The following is a 22,685-nucleotide window of genomic DNA, read 5'->3' on the forward strand; positions in this document are numbered from 1 at the left end:
ATAGTTATATAACCAATTAGTGGTAGGTGTTATCAACTCACTGTAGCCTTGGAAGAGTTTAGTATTCAAGTATCACATTGTAGAGAAGGTTGCCTTGTTAAGGATATGGATTAGAACTTTGGTCATTTTCCTCTGTGTGTGTTGCTATAATTTCAGAGTATGAAGTCTTCTCTGTATTGGTAAATGCATGGTCTAAATATATTGTCTAACTTTAGCTACGTATAATGCAGAAATATAGAATAAAAAAAATTCTAAACCCCAGTCCTGTGCCAGGAGGTGGCCAGCTACTTGAAAAGACACTTTATTATTCTAGAACTAGCTATACCAATTAGATAATCAAACTCCTGTCTAGTAGTGAGAGAAGCTTTAAAAAAGCTGAAAATGATGTAAATAATTGCATAGCATGGAAAGCTGGATGCCCATTGCTTTACAAGACCATTATTACCAGAAGAAACCAATATACTTCTGGTAGTAATTTTCCAATGGTATAAGAAATGGCAATGTAAGTTTTGAAGAGTGAAAATACTCTGTGGAAAATGTTAAACTATTGAGCTACTTTATTTTAAAAATAAACAATGTAGGTTGCTTGTGGTTGGCCTTTTGAGGACTAATTGGCCTTTTTGAGTTCATAAAGGGCTGGTATTTCATGAATGCTGCTTCAGTAAGTCACTATCTAAATCGAAGTTTGGAAGTAATTTGATTAGAGCATAGGGCTTCTTAAGGCTGATGTTTACTGTTATATTCTATTGTTGAGGTTTGTGGAGCAAATCTTAAAATGTCAGCATGCTGTGAGTGAAACTTTTTGAACCCAGTCCTTTAAAGCAAAAGATCTGAGACTCAGACTTTGCCAGATGGTTTATATGTATTTAAAGCCTTAGAGTATTTTTTGGGGAATATACTAGAGCTTTTGACCCTTTCTATATTGTAGCTTTTGAATGTATTCAAACTAAGCATGAAATTTCAACAACTGCTAGACAGTTTTCAATAGTCAGTGCTACAATGAGGTAGGAAACCCTGTCAAGCTATCTTTTTAAAAGCAAACAAAATCACCAGAAATGCAACAGAAATGCAACAAACACCCCTCAGAGCTGTTGGAAGTTATCATCTTAAGCTTTTTGTGTACTTGCCCATTCTCTGATGAAAGCTATTAAAAGCAGATCCAAATACTTCAGGTTAAATTCTACTTCTGCATCCATAAGGATTGATTAGAATGCAGTAGGAGTCTGTTGGTAAAAAAAGAGGAGTTGGTCAGTTTTGTATAGTAGAGTTGAATTTTTGTTGCCGTTTTTTTCTTTTAATCATAACTTTATTCAGATTACTGCCATTTTCTACCATCATTTAAACCCCAGTTAGCATACTAAACCCATGTAGCCTGACTTCTGTCAGTGATGAGGTGGAGCCATCTCCTACCTATAGGATTATGTGAATGCAGTTCAGCTTTTGATGGATAGCCAGATACGTAGCCTGTGTTGTCTGGAGGTGGTGTAGGCATAAAGATTATTAATACAGGGAAGGAGAATTTCCCAGTCTTAGGTCTACTTTACAATTTTGTGGGTTTTTAGCTACATTATGCACATATCTGCATTCCCTTACAAGATATGTACTGTAGTATAATGGTGTAAGCAGGTCAAGTTTAATAGCTTTTGCTGGAAGAGGTTAAGGAGAAAAGATATGGAAAAATCTATTCGTCTTCAGAAAAATGTCTTTAAGTGCTTTTCCATAACAAGTTGTTTAAATATTTAATGCACTGTAAACATAAACAGATTCTTTTACAAGGAGTATCTTCATTAAATATCTATTCAAATGATGCATATATTTTGTAACAAGACAACAGGACTGGAAGAAGCTTATTTAAGGAAGGGGAAATCTATAAAAATGAGTAGATATTAGCTATGTAAGTTTCTAGCTTGTAAGCCCTTTCTGAAGTGCTAATGGAATTGTAGACCTCATAAGCTTTGCAGCAGAGTATTTTAAATCTTCAAACTCAATGGGGCACATTACCATAAGTTACTGTACATACACAAGACTATATTTGCATTGTGACTCTCAATCTTGCATACATATGTGCTCAATTGAATCTCTCATGAGGAATGTAATTTGCAACCTAGTGAAATTCTCTAGGCTATAAACTTTGGTAAGCAGCTGCTTTTTCAAGGTTCATGTCCCGTATGTCTTTCTGTAAACCTGCTTTCTCAAATGTTCCTTTCCCTGAACCTCTCTGACTCACAGGAGACTACCAGGGGGATCACTTTTGATTTGCCATCTGTGCTGTAAATTCTCCTCACAAATCCCTGCTTGCTCCCCCTCTTCTTTGATGCTATCTGTAATGCACTTCTATATGTGGGAGCTTGTTGCCATGCTGCTGCTTGCCCTGAGTGATGGCACTTGTTCTCAGGCTGTCTGGCAGTGACGGCCTTTTCAATTGCACTTGATTTCTAGATTACATATTTCTGGTTTGAATTTTGTGGTTGCATGCACCCATGAAACTCTCCTAAACACAGTTACAGGGTTATGCCTCTCTGCTTTGGCCTTTTGCATAGGCAGTATTGGATCTCAGAGATAGGATCAACAGGAGGAGAGTTAAAAATACTGTTAAGAGTACTGTTAAACCGTGAATGCTCCAAAGACTGCTTGTGTCCTAAGCCTCTGTACAAGTTCAGTTGGCAAAAGCCCTTTCCGATCTAAAATCTGTGAAACTGGTGTTTCCTTTTAGACTATGATCCCAGCTGGCGTATATCTGTCCCTTCAGAGACTGGTGTTGGGCTCTAAATGCCATGAGATGTCTTGCACTTGGGTTTTCTTTCAGATGTAATCAGGAATGAAATCGATGTGGATCAGTAAGCTGGGATACTAGGTACAAGTGGCTGAAACTTGTGGTGGCTTATCTATGGGATTCTTGTCAAAGCTGTTTTGTACCCCCTCCCTCCCAATTACCCATTACTGCACCTCTGGAGTCTCAGTCACGGAGAAGACAACTGAAAGAAGGGTGAAATAAAGTTCTCTACTAGAGTTCATGCTTTTATATCCACTAACTGTATAACTGGCCTACTTGTTGACATGAAGGAAAATGTCATGAGGAAACAAATAGAAAGACTTGACAGTCATTCAGCACAGCAGCCCTGTGACAGCTGAGGCTGCAATGGGTGTTGTAAGCTCCTTGTTCGCTCTCTTCCCAGCTCCACCCCTTGCCCAGTTTACACTGCCTCTAGTAAAACATTACCCCATTACCCTTCTTAGTCTTGTGATTTTATTTTATTTTTTCCTATTAAGCTTGATTTCACATCTATTCATGACCCCTTTCCTTGCTGCTCTCCCTGACCTGAAATGAGTGGGAGTGTAGTGTTGCCTTCTGCAAAATACAAATGGAATTGATGTCAAAATCGTGATAATGGGAAGGAGCTTTTAAAATAGCTATTTTTCTTTAACTTTTATGCTTCAGGAGATTTGTTTTAGTGTTTGAAATATCTCAGAACAATGTTTTTCTGCCCAGAAATACATTGAAGTTATTTTTGAATATGTTCATAGCACCTCTTAATGTTTGGGTTTTTATTGATAGTAATATAGTAATTCATAGATAATAGTACCTAATTTATTATTCATTTTAATGAATTTAAGCTGAGAATCCAAAATATAGAGAATATTCTGATTGAATGTTGCCAAACAAGTGTTCAGTTGTGGCTTATTCAGTGGCACTATCAGGACTGAAGATATGGTCAGGATTGTTCTTGCTGTATTTGTTCAGCTTTACATTTCATTGTCTTATAAAAGTTATGTAATTTAATAGAATTGTAAACAAATCCAGACATTTACGAGTTTGAAAATTATCTACTGAATCAAAGCACAGTAGCGGAGATGTGGGTTGTGTGTGTGCATCATTGCACTGCTGTTCCTACTGAGGTAGTGTTGCTTAATTTAGATTTTGTGGGGAACGTTCTACTGTTCATAACTAATTAGTTATCAATGGGAGCTGTGTAAAATAAAGACTGTGCCCTCAAGTCTATGCCACTGACAATGAAGTTCATTATCAAGATGACACATCAATGATTAATATGATGTTGGCAGCACACACCGTCCTTGCAGAATGACAGAAAATCCAATTTCTCATGTATGTGTTGCATGAGATTGGAAGTACCCATTTCTTTTAAAAATGGCTTATTTTTCCCCTGTAAAATAATCACCTTGCTTACATTGGGCTGTGTTGAATATTTAATTATTAGCACTGGACACAATCACTAGTCTGCTGTGGTCAGAAAAAAGGATACAAAAGAAACTATAAACAGCAAAAAAGGCAAAAAGGTAAATTCTGCATATTTATAAATATTTACCTCTTTTCAGCAAAAGATCTAAATGCAGTATACAGCACATATCTGTGATACTGTTTTTAGCTAGACCAAGAGATAAATTTTAATTGTTTGCCATGTGGTTACTAGCATTGCATTGAGAAGGAGAAAATGAGCCTTGGCCTCAAGCTGTCAGTCTGAAGAAGAGCATGAAACCCTCCAGTCGCTAATTATCCACCATTAGCTACGACACCTCAAGTTGAGAGTTTTGTATCACAACATTGTCTCTGTTGAAACACTAGTAATTCTCTAGATTTGTTTATTCATATCATCTTGCTGGGGATGGGGGACCAAATTTTGGTTTTCACACAGTGGTCAGTTAATGAAATCCATCTCACAACAGACAGACAGAACAATAAATACCCAGCCTTGTGTTAAACTCCTTAATCCTCTCTTTCAGTCTAGCATAGCAAGAGGGTAATTCTGTCCAGTGAACAACAAGAGCCCATCTCTGCTGTCTCATGTAGAAGGTGGTCATGCCCTTGTTCTCTTAAGAGCATCCACATTCTGGCTGTTGTGCACCCATCTCTTGAGCACCTATGCCTCTGGGACAAAAAGGAATTGCTTCCACTCTGTGGGGCTCAGGACCCTGTACAGATCCACTGGCAGAGAAGTGGGATCCTTGGCCCATCTCTGGTGACTCTGCCTGGCTTTCTGCTGGAGTAGGACTAGCAGATCTTCCAGGTCCTGAAGAAGATCCATTTGCATCATTAAGTTCTGGTATTTTATGCATTTTCATTGGATAATGTTAATATTTATGAAGCACTTTCTATTCAGAAGTTAGGGCAACACAGAATGCCTTTGGGAGCTACTGTGCTATTACTGCCTTACTTTATAGATGAGAAAGTAAATTGACTTGCCACAAGCCACCCAAAGTCCCTAAGGGAACCAGAAATATAACAGATTCACCAAAGGGTTCTTTTACCTACACAGTAATACCTTTGCTTTAGACATAATAGCAAGAATATTGGAAACATAATACTGGTAAGAACTGGAACCATTAAAAACTAATGCAAATACAAACCATTTTTCTGGTTCAATTATCACATAGAAGCAATTGCAAGAAAGCACTGTGCAGTGAGTTTCTTTCTATTAGTAAATTAATGCTTCAACCATGCCATCTGACTGCCTGCCAACTGAATTTTGCTTAATGTTGAATGAGCCTGAGGCAGAGATAGTAGATCGTGTGCCAGTGGTGAAGCCAGCTTGGTTCTGTTAACTATATCTTTTCATTTTGTTTCAGTGGTTTGGTCCAAAATAGTCTGCCTGTGGCACTGGACCTAGAAATGAGATGTTTGTGAGTATGATCCCTCCTACACAGAGTGGGAACTGATTTGCGGTATTTGTGTTGCTAGGCTTTGACAGGTTCACATAGAAGAGGAAAACAAGTTTGATCAGTAGAGAGAGAAAGCATCCCTTGTATTTCTCTGTCAGGGATGAAGACCCAAACCACAGCAAAGAAATGAAAGGGTAATTGGTTTGAAAGTAAAAGCTTTCATCCTTAAAACTACATGTTTGGCCTGTTGAGTCAGTGTTTGGTTTTTTACAGATGTGAGGCAGATGTTATAAGCAGCAACATATTTTACAGAGAAACTGCACCTGAAATGTGAACAGTTTTCTTAAAAAGCAGCAAAGATGACCCACTGCTACACTCAAACCCGGCCTTTTTCTCATATACTAATGAGCAGTCATGGGACATCAGCAGTCTAAAAATGAGCCACTGAGAAAAAACTAGATCTATAATGATGTATTATTGATGTGTCTTCCTATTAAGTACTCTGTAATCACATTATGTTAGGATAGTGTAGCTTTACTGCAGTGTTTTAGTGCTTAATGCTCACCACAGTTATGTTAGCGAGCATGAAAGGAAAAGACTTCTTAGTGCTGTGCTTCCATAGGTTTGCATCAGCACAGCTTTGCCTTTGATGTTAAAACAATATTGTCCAGGTTTGACAGCCTGTGTTAAACTTCAGGAGGTGCTGTAGATCAAGAATCACTTGTTAGATGCATTGCTCTTTGTGTTTTGCTTTTCAGCTTTCCCAGTGTTCTTCCATTTGCTGTTAATGGCCTTTATAGAAGCTACAGCTGAAATCCTGATCAAGAATTTGAGTAGGTGCCGAAACATGTAATATGTTCTTTATCATATTCTTCATCATACTTCTCTGAATCTACATTCTGATTTCTCTTGATTATCTTGCAAAGACTTTGTAAATTTTTCTTCAAGTCTTTTGATATGGCCTGCACTTCCAAATTAAGGTGTAGGAATAAATGCAGCTTGAGGCTAGTGAGCTTAGTTGAGCAAAATGGCACAGTTGCCCTTGTGCATGTCTTAGACTGGGATGCTTCTAGGTGAGTCAGCTATCGGGTGTTATGGATTGTTCTAGAGTGTTTTGAGGTGGTCGGTCTTCCTTTGCTGGGCATGGGAATAGCAAGTTGTGAATTGTCTTGTTGGGCACATGGACACTCAAGAGGTGGCTTTGCTGGTGCTCTCCAAAGATCTGCTCACCTGCATTCTAACGCAAAGTGTATTGAAGTACCTCAGCTGGTTTTTTTTAGTGGGAGCAAACCAGAATTACAGGTGCTGTAGACTTTCAGATACCAGTATATTACATAAGTAAAGGTGGTAGGTTGCCAGCTTGCTAAATGTCAGATAGTTTGAAACCCTTTTATTTGGGTACAGAAAATCCAAGTCACAAGACCTGTAACTTGTATTAATATAACAAAATTGAGGCTGATAGACTGATGTTGGCATGCCTCTGAACTGCCTTGTAATGACTTGCCCAGCTGTGATACAAGTAGGAATAATTTCTAGGTTTTAGCTTTAATTTCAGAGTGCTTATTTATGTTTTGATGGTATTTCATTTAATAGTTTGTTGAATAGTTTTTAGCATTCCTAAAGACTTGCAAATATCTGTTTAGACCAAAGAGAAGTTGGGTGATATATTTGAGACATCTTAAAGAATTGACTGTTGTTCAGTGACAGCAGCTGCCAGATCAAGGATGAGAGAATAAAAGATTCCACAGACTGTTCTCTTTCTCTTTTAACCCTCTAAAAATCCTGCAGTAGGTCAATGTTAGAGACAGTTATGACCTATGATGAACCGAGGTCAGAGAAGTAGATGGCATGCTGATTTCCTCTATTTGCATTACTGTCTCCATACAGTGTGCATATTAGTATACAGTGCCGTCACCAGCCTGCTGGTGCTGTACTGTGGTTATTGTAGCCAGAAACAGTAGCAAGCTCTACTGGTACCCACTCCATCTGAGTGGGAACTGAGCTGAAGGTTGCTGATGGCTGAGCCATCTGTTCTAGTGTTTAACTAGCTGCTTTCTGCAAGTTTTGTGCTCTTGTATACAAGCTTTGTGCTCTTACCTAGCTAAACTGTTACTAGATGAGAAATCAGTGCAGCATGAACATAATATAGCAATAACTTTCATAGCTTCAAGTTCTGTGATCCTTGTGTCCCTAACTCCTGCTCAGTGCCCTTTGAGATGTCTCGTAACTTCAGAGATGTTTAGGCAAAAGTCAGTGTTGCTGCTTAGGGGAGAAGAAAAAAGGGAGATGGGTACAGTTGAGAGAAGAGTTGACATTGCATCTGTTGTTACCAGGGAAGGGAGAGGTGCTTCTTACCTTCTATTTCACAGTCCCCAGTTCCCCAGCAGTAGTAGCCAGGAGCAAGCCTGATTTTTATGTATTCCGGTGTTCTGGCAAGTACAACAGAGCCAAGGATGTGTTTATTGATGGGGGAAAATATTTAGTTGCCAGTGGCTGTAGCTTGCCATACCTGTCAGTGTGGGTGTTTTCTGCTAATTGGTCTTAGGCTTTTCCCAGTTAAAGAAATAAGCCAGAGAATTCATGTGGGGGAAAACTTTGGTCATCCATAGGGGATAAAGAATTAGCTTCTGGATTTAAGTAGTTGATAATTTCTGGTTTTGTTTGGATCAATTCTTGGGAAAATAAGGACATGCTTCTCATTTCCTATCTCCCTTTTGGGAACATTCTCCCTCACCCCATGTGTTTAATCTACATTTACTGAATAATAATAAGGGTTTATTTCCAGGTAAGTGTTAAGAATTAGTGAGTGTGCTTTTGGTTAGGTTTTGCATGGTGTGATCTTTTAATCTTCTTGTTAAACCTAGTAGTTATGTGAACTTGACTATGAAAAATAAAACCCCTTAAAATTCAATGTGTCTCAGATTATCCTTGGCTCTACTACTGCCCTAGTACTGTTCTTATTCTTTATTCCCATCAGAACAACAACTCAGTCAAGTCTGCTTCCAATTTGTGCTCTTTCAGAAAATAGACTTATTCTTTCTGGCAACTTTAAATAACTCTGATTGTTCTGTCTTTGTATTGGCTTGATTGTCTTCTACAGCAGTGTCATGGCTTCTGTAATATGCTTTTTTAATAGTAGAATGACCAGAACAGTACAGAGCAACCTTTCAGAAGGCTAGAATGAGTCTGTGAGGGGTGTGAATTGAAGCACCATAGGACTTGGTGTTTTTTTTTTTTTTTTTTTTTTTTGTTTTTTTTAAACTTTATATCTTAGTATTGTGTCAAGAGATGGTGAGTATCTGGGTCTGGAGAAATTCTAAGACAAGTAATCTTCTGCTTTGAGGATGGGGAATATGGGAAAAAGATGAGGAGGAAAGAAAGGAAAAATTACTACATTGTGGCTTCTTTGTTTTCTATTTGTCAGCAGCTGATTAAAAATCTGTTAACTCGTGTTTTCCATTTCAGTTGAAAATGTATTTTTATGTTAAAAAGTTGGATTCAAGATGTTGTACTGGAGCAGGTAAGATTTAAAAGGGAAGGTTTTCTCATTAGGCAGTTGAAGCTGGAAATACCTGTGCAGGTACTTGCCTATGAATGAAAAGTTGTCTGCTGATTTAAAGAATGCTTGCTTTTCTGCCTTCTTTCTGAACTGTTACTTGAAATATCTCCTTTAAAGAGAGGAACAAAATATAGCTTTTTTATCAGTTTCTCATAAGTAGATATCTTTTCTTTAGTGAAATCAAGAGGAGTCATACTGGTAAATAATTCAGTATATTTTATAGTCTGAGTTTAGGCAGTTGGGACAACAAAGCTAAACATATTAAAACATCTAAAACATAAAACACTGAAGATAAAAACTGCACAGGTAAACAGCATTAAATCATGGGTATATGCTTAGGTTTTTTTCCCCTCAATAAAAATATGTTCAATTCTCTTAAAATACATGCAGACTTGAGCAACCCTCTAGTTCCTCAAGGGAGTGCCACAAGTTTCAAGAAGCAGAATCCAAGATAGAGCCAGGACTCTACTCTGATGCCTTAGAAAACAAATTCTTTAGAGGGTGGTGTGCATTTAACCTAGGGGATCTTGGGTTGGTTCACTTGTACTTTTATAATTAAAAAACATTGTGAGTGCCTGGCCTCCAGTTGACTCAACAGTGTGGGTAAAGAAATCTGCTGGAAAGCCGAAAAATGAATTATCAGTGATTCTTTCACACCTTTCCATAATTATTTAAGGAAAGTAGCATGTGTTTCCTACAGCATATAGAAATCTGAGTGGTGCACGGTGTCTCTTTGCCCCGGACTTGATTTGAGGAGGGTACTGCTGCTGCACAGGAAGAAAAATTAACCTCTTCAGCATCTATGCTATCTGTTTCTTATGCCAGACTAAAAAAGGATAAGTAATACTAGACCCACGCTACTTATAGACAACTGTCCAAAATTACTAGCAACTTCTGTGTTATGAGCATCTGCCACAGCAGCATGCAACTGTAAGCTTTTAAGAAGCACTGGACTGGTGACAGCTCAAAGGAAAGGTGACAACTATTTGTGACAGGGCTGGATGTGCACTTGTCTAATTATTTTGGACAGCAGTGAAAACCAAGCATCTGAGTCTGCCTGTTAAAAGGCAGGCAGGATAGATAGTGTTAGTCAGGAGGGCAGAGCATCTAGCTAAATCTTTCAAAAATGGGAATTCCTCATAAACATGAAATTTTAAAGTGCATATGTGTTGATGTTGTCCACAACCCTCCTTCAAAGCTGTCTGATAATAAAAAGTAAATGCTTCAGAAGTACTGGAAAGCTAATTTCAAAGTTCACAAATATTAATTAGTATTTTTTTTCAATCTAAAGAAACCCTTTTAAGAATTGGAAACCTTTGTATGGCACACTTCGGACTGCTTTTGACTTCAGATTCAAGTCCTTGCAACGACCTTGTTATAGGCAGCTCTTGGAGAGAAATAAACTCCAGGTTCTTGGGTAGCAGAATCAGAATTTTCAGGAAGTTTACAAAGATGGACAGGAAGCCTCACTCTTTAAATAAACTACTTAATAGCTTCAGGAAATCAGCATTTACCCAGTTTGCTCTTGAGCAATTGTTCTGGCATGCTTAGCTTTCACAAAGTCTTGTCACCAAATAAGTACTCTCCCTTTCACCCTTGGAGGATGGCAGGTATCTGATTCTTCAAAATATGTTGCTAATGCTCTGATGCTCTGTGAATTGCCCTGTGAGCATTACCTTGCTCTGAAGAAAATTGAATGCTTATTTAAGGAGAGACGTACAACTTTTAGGTTTAAAAAAGAAATAAAGAAACCAACAACCTAGTAGAGTAGGGCCAGTGCGTTGTCTTTGCTTTTGTAATCTGGTAGAGGTTTATAAAGGTCATAAACTACATTTAATGTAATTTGATTTTTGATATTGAAAGGATTACTCATTTAGAAAGTTAAATTTAATCTGAAATAACCAATGGATTAATAGAATAAAAAAATCTGATAATTGTATGTGCTGTTGCTCTAGGCCAATACATCACATCATACAGTCTGGTTCCACCCAAGGTGAAAGTGGGCGAGGGTAAGTGATGGCAAATAGCCAAGTAGTGACATTGCTGGAGAGCTGACAGTTATGATTGAAGGTCATTACCATGACATTGTAATTACCTAGACAGGATTAAATTAAATCCAGAACTAATTATATTGTCCTTTCCAGAAATAGTCCAGAAATACTTCTGGTAAATGTCCAAAAATACAGATCAACATTTTGATGTTTGGATCTTGTCACTCAAGGGGTCGGGGGGGATGTGGTTGTGCAATCATAGTATGATGAATTGAAATGAAGCCATTAAAAATGGAGTATTTCATAGCCCTCAATCTAAACATGCCAATTAAAGTCAAGTGGATAGATACAAGGAGTATGACTGCATTGTGCATTTGGCTCCTTATCCTTTTTGAGAGGGGAAATAACTGTTTTTACCAAAGCTACTTTTGCCATCCTTCAAGCCTTACTTTCATATATCCATTGTTTCCAACTTGCTGTATTTAAAGTACTTTGAAAAAATATTTTTCAGAACGTGTTGGGCAAGTGTAGTTCTGTGATCTACCTTTTCAACTGTTATTTTTTGGTCTCTTTACTGTGTATTTTTGTTGTATACCCAGCATTTTTATGCGATGCCTATGTCTGTCTCTTAACTTTGATTATTTGCTGTACTTTCCTGTTTATGTACATTGGACTTTTCTCAGTGTTACTACCTTTATTGCTGGAATATTTGCCAGAAGCATAGTTGAATTATCTTTGAACAATTTTGATTTCCTTTCTGTAGCTTTTCCTGCATTGCTTTATCTTTGTATGTGTATGTTTCAGCTTTATGTTCTGTTCAGTGTGCTGAGCTGAAATTCAGCATCTTTATCACTGGCTTAGCTGCAGTTTATTTCTGGATACAAACACAATTATATTACAGGTATTGCTTAAAAGTCACCTCATCTGTTCATCTCAGCAATGGGATTTCTGGGGTTTGGACCCAATTCATTGTCTAAGGAAGTGCCTTGCAGTATACCCAGAAATGCCTTAGTTATTCCCATAGTCAGCAAGCTGTGTGGCAGTTAAGGCAGGTTTGCTCTTTTTCCTATTTCTAGTTGAGTTTCTGCCTCCCTTCTTTCACTTTGCCTGCTCCTGTGAAAATTCCTGCATCAGCTTCAATTCCCTTTTGTTTCAGTCTGCAGCTGAAATTCCCATTTATAATTTTGCATCTGAACACCTTCTAATTTTTTACTGCAGCAGGAGTTCTTGCATATAGTGTGAATAAGCATTTGTGGGTGGTACCCATCTAGGACGCTCATGCTAAGCTAACCAGGATGGCTGTTGCCTCTCACTTCCAGAGCATCTGTACACTAGCCCATGTATTTTTTCCACCCTCTGTTTTCTTGTGCCTGTTCCTACAGAATCCCCTTGCTGCTCGTTTGCCCATCTCTCTTCCTGCTGTGCTGCACCAGCACTTCTCTGAATTTCCCTAAGGTTGTTGGAAAATCAAGACAATGACTCTTTGGTGAGGATATCTTGACTCTTTCAGGCATTGCCAGGTGAATTTAAAGAAAATCACTGGCTTCCTGTCCACCTTATCTTCCTGATTGGTATGGTGTGTTCTATTAGAAGTATTACAGGAGAATTACTAGGCTTTGTTTAAACTTGTAATTCCTTTAAAAAGATGAGAGAGAAGGAAGAAAAGAGGGAAAGCAAATACTCTTTGCTTTAAAATGCTAATATCAACAAACGCCTGGTATTCTCAATTTCTGAAACTCTGCTTTGTTTCATGTCTAAGTGAAAACAAACTGTGTGGTGGGCTGGCTCTCAACATCAGCAGCTTTACTCTTGGGGATCTGATACCCACAGTGCAGATCTTGTGTGCTTCTTCAATGGATTTATTCAGTGAAAAAATGTAGTTAATCACCCAATACTGTGAAATCACAAACTTTTTATAATTTCATATTCTTAAACAGGCATGTCCCCTCTGACCTTGAGCGACACGGGGATGGGAGGAAAGTTGTGGCAAGGAAAGGAAGAAAATGCAAAATCATTTCATCACTGTGTCCCTTGTGCCTCCCTCCCATAATAAGAGCCAGTAGCAGCTGCAGTTAATATCCAACTGTTCAGTGGCTGACAAATAAGAAACTAAAGCGCACATGCCCTGTAGCATGTCTGGAAATGTATGTGGTGTCTTAAGGATTCCTTGCAGGTCCTCTAGACCTAAGTGGTATATTGGAGGCTATCTCTTTCTGGGTTATAGGGCCTACGTGTTTATAAGATCTAAGTGTTTAGACTTAACCTGAGGCTGTAAAAGTGCATCCCTACAAAGTACTGCTTGGAGTAAGAGGGGATGCACTATTATTCTGTAGCATTTTGATGTTGGTAGTTTTATTCAGGTGTGTTCATTTTTCACTGGAGTGTTGTGTACCCTTGGGATAGTTTGCTGGTTTACTTCACTACTTGCATATCCATTTCCTTTTTCTCAGCCCTTGCTGTTCTCCCTCTTTGATCATCATGTTAATACTTGTCATATGTCTTTAGTCCATATGTAACCTTTGGGTTGTGTGTCTGTGTCCACATGTATTTGTCTGAGAATCCCTCCCCTCAAAAAGCCAAAGAAACTCTCTTGCTTCTTGAATATATATTAGACCTCTTTAGTCTTGTAGTTTGTCCCATTCAAGTGTAAACAATGTTTCTTGATAAGTATTTGTGAAGTTCTTAGTGTGGTGGGATTGCAGATTCAAGTGTTTGATGCTCGTCTGACCAAAAATAATTTGGCTAAACAAGTAACTTTTTTTTTCAGTGCTAACACCAGGGATATGCTACATTAAGCTCCTGAAAATTTTTTTTTATTCATTGTATACAAGAAAAAAAAAACCCAACCTACTTTGCAATCAATTTATGTGTTTGTTCTAGAACAGCAGGGACACATATTTATATGCTTGACTGTTTGTGTAGCCTTCAAATAGGATTGCTTGTATGCCTGTTGCAAGTATTGTCTGTCCTGGTGCACTAGGCTCATAACAACTTACTTGTGTTTAATTTATAGTCTTGGTCATGTTAAAAACAGACAAACAGAAAACAACAACAAAACCCAGCCCTGGTCATTCTCATTAAGTTTATGAAAGACAAGATGAAAAAGGCACTGATCCTTTGCAGAAAATCTTGAAGGTTCAAGCCCAGTCCCAGCAGAGTCTAGTTTCTTTTGGTTTTATCAGTCTCAGCCACTGCCTCTCTCTGGAGCTGTGCTTGCTTTGGCTCCAATGCCCCTGTGAATCCATGGGAATAATTCTACCAGTGCTGAAATAAATGTGTGGAGACTACAAAGAACTAGTTAGATAAATAGGGGTGTTTTCAGTGGGTTTTAAATATTTTAAAAGTACTTTTCATAATCAAATAACAAAAAAAATCTATCATTTCAAATGACTTACTGTAACTTTTTTTTGCGTAGTGGAGGATATCGTACAAAATTTGCAGTGATGTTACCAAGTACAGTGTGTTATTTTTTGTATTATGTGAATATTAGTCCATTTACTCTTAATGGTATTTTGCTATCTTCATTGATTTACTTGAGCAGTAAACCAAACCCTAGTTAAGAGATGTGGGGGAGAAACTTTTAATTGCCTCTTCCAGAATAATTTCCAACATAAGATTTCCTTTTTCTTCCTATCTTCATCTTCTTTCAAAGTCTGTTGTACAGCACCTCTGAAATTTAGTAATAGCTATAGTCATACTAGACAATTTGGATTAGGTTATAATTTATTTGAAAGCATGAAACAATTGTAATCTTTCTTCTTTTTGAACTTTGAGGTCAATTTGTTTCCTTCAATATTGAATATTGAAATGTGGCTGTGATCCAGGTGGTCTTTGGGTCTGGACAATTGTTAATATTTATGGTATTATTAATAATCCCATAATTTTTTGGTAGGGAAGAGTTTCTAGTAGATTTTATCAAGTAATGATATATTAAAAGAAAAGAAACCTTCCAGAACTGGAAGCATAGTATTTTCAAGAACCATTTAGGGCAATTGAAATAATAATTCTTGTCATCTTTATGATCTACTAGAGTAGGAATTCTTATTCTTCCCTGAAGTAGCATGATGTCATGACACTGTCCTTGGTTTCAGCTGACATTAATGGAAGTTAAAGATGCCTGGTAGAGATGCTCAAGATCTCATAGAAGGACACTACCTGAAAATAATGGCACTGCTGCCTTTTTACATAACTTCTGACAAGCTTTTAAAATGTTTATTCTTGTCTTAACACATTGATTTTTTGCAGTTAACCATTAATGGCAACTCCTTGTCAGTTCCTTCTCTTGAGCTCAGTCTGTTTTGCTCAGGCTTAGTCCTAGGTGGTAATTTAGAATTTAAACTGTTTTCTGTACATCACTGTTTATTATATGTATGCGTGCAATAACTGTGGCAAAATCATAAAGTTAATTCATTAGTTTTAGTTGAGGGCTGGATTTAGCTACTTTTTTTTTAAAGTGATATTTTGAGGAAGACTAGCTGGCTTTAAGAGAACAAAATATTTTCATGTTTATTGAGAAAACATAAATATTAGCAAAAATTTCAAATGAATTGAATTTCCGCAACCACTAGAGAATTTCTTTAGCTACTGATCAAAACAGAATAATCAGTGTCAATGGAAAAGTGTATGTGAAAAGGTTAACATGCACTTTCCATCTCCAGGTGGAGATACCTGTGCTTCCCAGTATTCATGGATCCCTCCTTATAAGAGTTGTTACTTAGTGCAGTCCTCAAATATTTGTCCTCATCAATCTCATGACTTCTGGAAAACAGGTTGTTCTCTGCAATGTTGACTTGGTGGGAAAAGCCCTTTCTGCTCTGAGGTGAGAATACACTGTGTATGAAGTTTAAGGACCTGGCAGGACCTTAACCTTTAATATGATGGAAGCTTTTACAAGGGAGGGTGATGGTGCCACTGTTAACCTGAGTTGGATGTAAAGGTATCAATTCAAATATCACAAATTCCCAAGAACTGTTTCTCTTGAGTGTGTTTTAGGTATATTGGAAATAGATAAGAAACCTTCAGACTGTGGCAAGCTAAAGAGCTATATATTAGATATATTCAGGCTTCAGTGATCAAAGTACTAAGATAGGTATAATGAGAAGTGAATGCATGAGAGTATCACGTTTAAAGCAGTAATACACTTGTTGAATACTCTGGAGAGTGTCTGTGAAAGGAGTGAAAAAAGTAGAGTACTTCTGGGTGGTGAATACAGATGATCTACAGAGATTTTTGATTTTAGAACCTAATCTGTGCTCAAGGATGGATCCAGGTTTTATAGAGCTGTTATGCATAATACTGCTCTGGAGACTTTTGTAGAAAATGGAGTCTCCAATATATTTCCAAGCTGGAGCTGTACTTTCAACATAGTAACTCTTCCTATGAGAATATTTGAGATGAATCATAGAGGTTGACAAAAATAGAACTGTTCAAATTGTCAGTCAAGGGTTGAAGAAACTTCCTGTCTGATTTTATGGCAGAAAAAGTAATACTGAATCAAACCTGGATTTATTGTTTCATGCAGTTAATCATCAGATATTTTACTTTTGTAAGTGGCACTCTATTTTTTAATTTTGTTTTTTTTAAATTCACTTAAATAGTTCTCTCAACTGAGGAATACACTTGTATTTATTAAGACTTAATTCTTTAAAATGATTAACAATCCCTGCCCTCCCAGTTGTGATTCTTTAAAGTATCAAATGCCAAGTTCTACTGTTCTTTATATCAAGTTCAATATAGTTTTCAGTATATGTTACTACCTGTTTCTTAAGCTTAATGCAGCTGTTATCACATTGAAGGACACCAGTAGTCTCTGTATTACCATTTTTTCATTAGGATTCTCTTGTATTTCTACAGTTCTCATCATTCAGATGACAAAAATATATTTGTAAACTACCTTATTTATCTGCCTTCAAAACTAGCTTGTTATGCATTTAAACAAGTAATTAATTGCTGTTACAAGCAACAAATGCTGTTTGCAGTCTGGTTTGCCTCCAGCTTAGCTTTCAACTCTAACTTGCCAGTTCTCCTCTACCATGGTAATATGGCTTGTTATGAGACTTTGTACTAATGAAGTGAACAAGATGTAACTTCTAAGCGTTTACTTAAGTAGGAAGGGTATCTGTGAATACTCTGTTGTTCAGGGATTCTGCTCAGGGTAACTTTCAAATTGTAAGTCAACACATCTCATTCATGCTATCATTACTGAAGGGTTTGCAGAGACATGCTCAGTGTTAATTCAGCAGATTTAATTTAAAATGTAGGAATTAAGGTTCAAAAGCTATATATTTAGTGAATAAACTTCTTTAGAAGAGGTGAGGGCTCTTTCAGTCTTCATGAGGCAATTTAATCACAATTTAAAAAGAGGTCAGCTAAATTTCCATGTACATTACAGGGCACAGACATTAGCGTATTTGAAAAAGACAAGTAAGTGCTAGAAATCTGTAGGGAAGAGGGCCATAAAACTTTGTCTGTAATTTGAGGTCCTAAATTTAGGTCACTCTAAAACTGATTTTTCATTCAAAAATAGCAATCATCTTACAAATCTGTTTGATTATATACTACAAGCATGCCACTTTGTTTCTTGTAGGCCACACTTTTTTTTTTTTTTTTAAATCAAGATGTTATGTTTGGCTGTTGGGAAAGGAGGACAGCGTTCTTATGCCTTAAGCCCTTCTCTTTGTATCTACAATCTCCTCCTTTGACAAAACATTGCATTTCTAGCTATAAAATCTTGGAGACTGAAATAAAATATTGTGTGAACTTAAAATTTTAGATCAGCTCAGACTGGGGAATATATGAATGGAGAAGGGTAGAAAGCAAAAGCTGTTGTCAGCACTACACTGTATATAGAAATGAAAATGAGAAGTAACTTCTGAAAGGATTAGAAATTTATTCCTGAATTCTTCAAGTGTAAGTTTCAATGCGATGTTGTATACTAGTTTCGTATCAGGGCAAATTGATTTTTCTGTAAAGTAGGTTGTTTTATTTGTCTGGAGACCAGTTTTTACTTTCATAGTCTAACCTAGAAAACAGAATCTATTTTCATAGCTACCACTAATAAAAGGTATTAGAAATGTGAGTAGTTTGATAAAGCAACATGTAGTGAAATCTGTCTGTATACAGTCTGTCTCTGGCAGTTATAAAAAGGGGGGAGTTACAGGCTTAATTGTAATGAGACCTGTGGCTTTTACAGTACTGACTTGAACTGAGAGCTTGTCTGCTCTGGGTTTGTTCCTCACCAGTGATTTGGGTGGCAAGATCATAGCATTGTACTGGTAATTTGTTCTTTAGTGTGCATTAGTTTAGATTGTTTCAGGAATACTATTTTACATATCTGTGGTTTGTATATGTTTGTATATGCCAATTGTTTTAAACCTCCTTGTAACAAATGAGTATACTGGTCATTTGGTTTGGCTTTGTGAGGTTGTTTTCACTTTTTAAATGGATATCTTGCCTTTTACTGAAGTGAAACTGGAAGCATGAGATGAAACTGAGTAGTGGAAAACACTTCTGTTAAAAAAAAAAACAAAAAACCACCATAACCAAACCCTACAACCTCCCTTACTATTGCTACAACCTTTTAAGGCAAATGGTGAAGCAGCATCACTTAAGTAATGTAAGACACTGGAAGAGAACTCAGGAATAACCTGTTGACTAGTTTACTTAACTGTGTCTAGTGATATTGCCTGCTTTTCCATTCCTTAATTATGTCTTTTGAAATCATTGTTCTTCAATTAGTTCTTTCTAAATACCAAATCATAGAATCATTTAGGTTGGAAAAGACCTTTAAGCTTGTTGAATCCAACCATAAACCTAATACTGCCAATTCCACCACTAAACCATGTTCCTAAGCACCACATCTATGTGTCTTTTTAAGTTCCTCCAGGGATGGTGACTCAACCACTTCCCTTGGCAGCCTGTTCCAGTGTTTGACAACCTTTTTGGTGAAGACATTTTTCCTAATATCCTATCTAAACCTTCCCTGATGCAACTTGATGCTACTTCCTCTCATACTATCACTTGTTACTTAGGGAAAGAGACTGACACCCACCTTCCTCAACCTCCTTTCAGGTAGTTGTAGAGAGCAATAAGGTCTGCCGTGACTGGGCCTGATCACCTGGTTGTCCTGTGCATGATGTCACTCAAGGTGATCTGTTCCGTATGCTTCCCTGGCACATGGGTCAGGCTGAAAGGCCTATAGTTTCCCAGATCCTCCTTCTGGCCTTTCTTGTAGATGAGTGTCACATATGCTAGCTTTCAGTCAACTGGGAACCTCCCTGGTTAGCCAGGACTGATGGTAAATGATTGAAAGTGGCTTAGTGAACACTTCCAGCTCCCTTGCTACACTTGGGTGCATCTGGTCCTTGTGGACTTCTGTGTCTAAGTGGTGTAGCCGGTTGCTGTTGATTTTCCCTTGGTAATGGGACCTTCATTCTGCTCCCTGACCCTGTCTTCCAGCTCAGGGGGCTGGATACCCTGAGAACAACTAGTTTTAAAGACGGTTACTATTAAATGTAAGTAGTACCTTTGAAAACTTTCACAGTGAAAAGTCTAAGGGTGGGTGGAACCAGACAGAGGGAGAGGGCAGGGGTTTACATGTTGTATAGCAGAAAGGACTTGCACTTGTGTGATGCAGTGTTTTGTTACCTGCAATATATAGGGAATGCTGTTTGCATATCTGAACAATGATGGGAATTTTATCCTGTGACCTATGTGCTTAATGTCAAAAGTGTACACAGTCTTGGGGAAAAGGTCCTTACCCAGAGTAGCCATGGTCTTTGTATTAATACTGAAGTCTTTACCTGTTGATTTGTGCTTTTTTTTTTTTTTTTTCTTGCTTACTTACCTCCAAGTCTGCATGACACTTGATTCTTCTTGGGCTACCACACAGGAGAGTGGTAAGTGCCCACAATAACCTGTATGGAAGGAGGTGCAGGTTAGGCCCCTCATGGGAAGTGGGGAGCTGAGGCTTTCTGTTCTGTAATGGGGGGTTTATATAACAGGCTGCAGTATGATGCATGTTTTAGAGAATGAAACTACAAGGTGTCTTCTGTGTGTGGATCCTAATTCTCTCAGTATGTTAGACATGCTCAGAGTCTAATGCAATTAGCAACCTGAACCTGGAGAACGATAGTGTGATGCAAAACGTTACTTGTCCAGCCTCTTCCGCTTGCCTGAATGGAATCTTGAATTTTTTCTGCGATGTTCTCAAAGCATAGTCCTTTTCTGAAGATGTCTAAAATATAGTGGGTTTTACAGAAAATGCTTTAATGCACTTAAGTTTGTGGTAACAGACTTTTACACATTCCATTTGAATGTGTAAACTTGGAAACACATAATGACAATTTTTCTTTAAACCCTTTGATACCTTGCCCTCTTTTTTTACTGCTTACAATACACTTTACTGTAGCACTAATGCAAAAATATAAAGCTATACTATAATTTCCACAGCTGTGTAACTGAACTCCTGATTTCTTAATCTCAAACTCTTTGGCCTTTAACTTCCCCCTGATGCCAGGGGGGGCTTTCTTTGTTTTTGCTGAAATTAAGGAAACTATTTCAGAGTTGTCAGACATAGGTTGCAAAATAATACTTAATCATTCAACTTATTGCCAGATGTTTCATAGAGATCAATCTAATGTTTAAATGGTTCAATTAATAGCTTTGCCAGAAGTTCTTATATAAGTTTCACAATGGTCTGTAATTATTCTTTCTGTAAAATAAAACAATAGCCTTTTATGTTGTCGTAACAACAATGTGATCTTATGTTTTGATTGCATGCAATAGACTTACAAAACCTATACCTTTGAAAAGGGCTGCTCAGTTGTTCACTATGCTAAAATATTATAATATTTAAAAATAAAAAGGTAGTGGCTTTTCTGAACATACAATAAAATAAAATGATGTTAGTAATAAACCTGGTTACTGCTACTTATAAAACTCTTTGGTTTTTTTTCCTATAAAATTAAAAAAAAGGCTTAATGTTTTTTTTAAACACATGGTAACATAGTAGTTAGTACTGCTACATTTTGAGTTGTGTGTTTGGAAAACATTCAAATATAGTTCTGCAGGGACCATGTGCTTTTGCTAGTCACCAATTAGTGTGGCCAGTTCTTGTGTATTTGTGAAAATAAAATGGAATCTCCAGCAGGAAAGCACTGTATTGATATAATTTAGCACAAGGAGCTAGGAAATGCTCTGTACTGAAATGTGATAAAACACTAGGAAATGTCTTGGAGATAAATGATTGCTCTGGTCGGTAAGTATATTTTTCACAGTAAAGGACAATAAATAACATAATCCACTTTGGCTGGCTTTATCCAATTTAAGGCAGTTCATTAAGCAAAAACATCAAAATGCTGTTCTGTGGGAAGCACATGAAAGTAATGGTAGGCTTCTTTGCTCACGTTCATCTGAGTTGAGAGAGTACCTTACTAAAGGATGATGCCAAGACTTTCTTCCTGTGGCATATTTAGGGCTTAAGTCCCACTTTTGAGACCCATTTTAAAAATTTTTCGCACATGGAACTTTGCTTAATTAGAACTGAAGGAAGCTAAAAGGAAAAAAATTAAATTTGGACTTTTTTGAAATGCTGTGGCAAAATTGGTAGTCTTATAAGAAGCAAAATGTCTTTTAAAAGGAAAACTTAACTCTTTGAATTCCCCATGAACAAATATTTTTTTTCTTTTTATTGATTATGACAGGGCAAACAGAAATGTAGCTTTGAGTGTTGCTTTTATGAAGATCCCCTTTGGTCTAATGAATAAGTAATATGCCATCTTGTAAAGCTATTGCCCATTCATAATGTATCCATATTATGGTAACAGATTGTAAATTAAGAAATGTGTTGTTTCTTGTTCCATTATGTCTGGCTAGGTTTGTCCCATAAGAATAAGTGATGATCCTGCATATCAAGCCTCAGTCATTTGGTAAAAGTGAGTGTTTGGCAGAAGTGCATGTTTTTAGGTTGCTGTGCCTTATCCTCAAGTCTAATGTGGTATGACAGGTTGATTTCTTTTTATTAATAAGCAATACAAAGTTTACCTTAAAAAAAAATAATCAATATGGGCATTTAATCTGAGTAAAGCTCTTCAGAAGAAGAAATTAACAGGTAGAGAGCTTTTTCTAATTCTGATATTTACAGTTTAATTAAATATTTTAGTTTTGTTAGCTTTTACTTGAAAATAAATTGGTATTAAATAAAAATGTGCAAGTAGATAAAATATATATTTACAAACAGTAGAAACTAGCTATCTGGAAGAAATGCAGTGTCCTGTCAAAGTCTGACATTCCTGACAAAGTCATTTTATACATCTCACAATCTAGAATGGTCAAATACTTTGAAGTGCAAATAAGGCATGTCAGCATCACTCTTCAGAACAGAGCTCAGATTTGAGTGAGGCACAATACTTATATTTTGAAAAAGGGGTAACACAAGCATGCTATCCTTTTACCTAGTTATTATTGCACTTTAAGGTGCTTTTAAAATCATTCTTCTTTTATTAAATTGAACAATACTG

Source organism: Athene noctua, chromosome 1 (assembly GCF_965140245.1).
Source record: "Athene noctua chromosome 1, bAthNoc1.hap1.1, whole genome shotgun sequence".
NCBI lineage: Eukaryota > Metazoa > Chordata > Aves > Strigiformes > Strigidae > Athene > Athene noctua.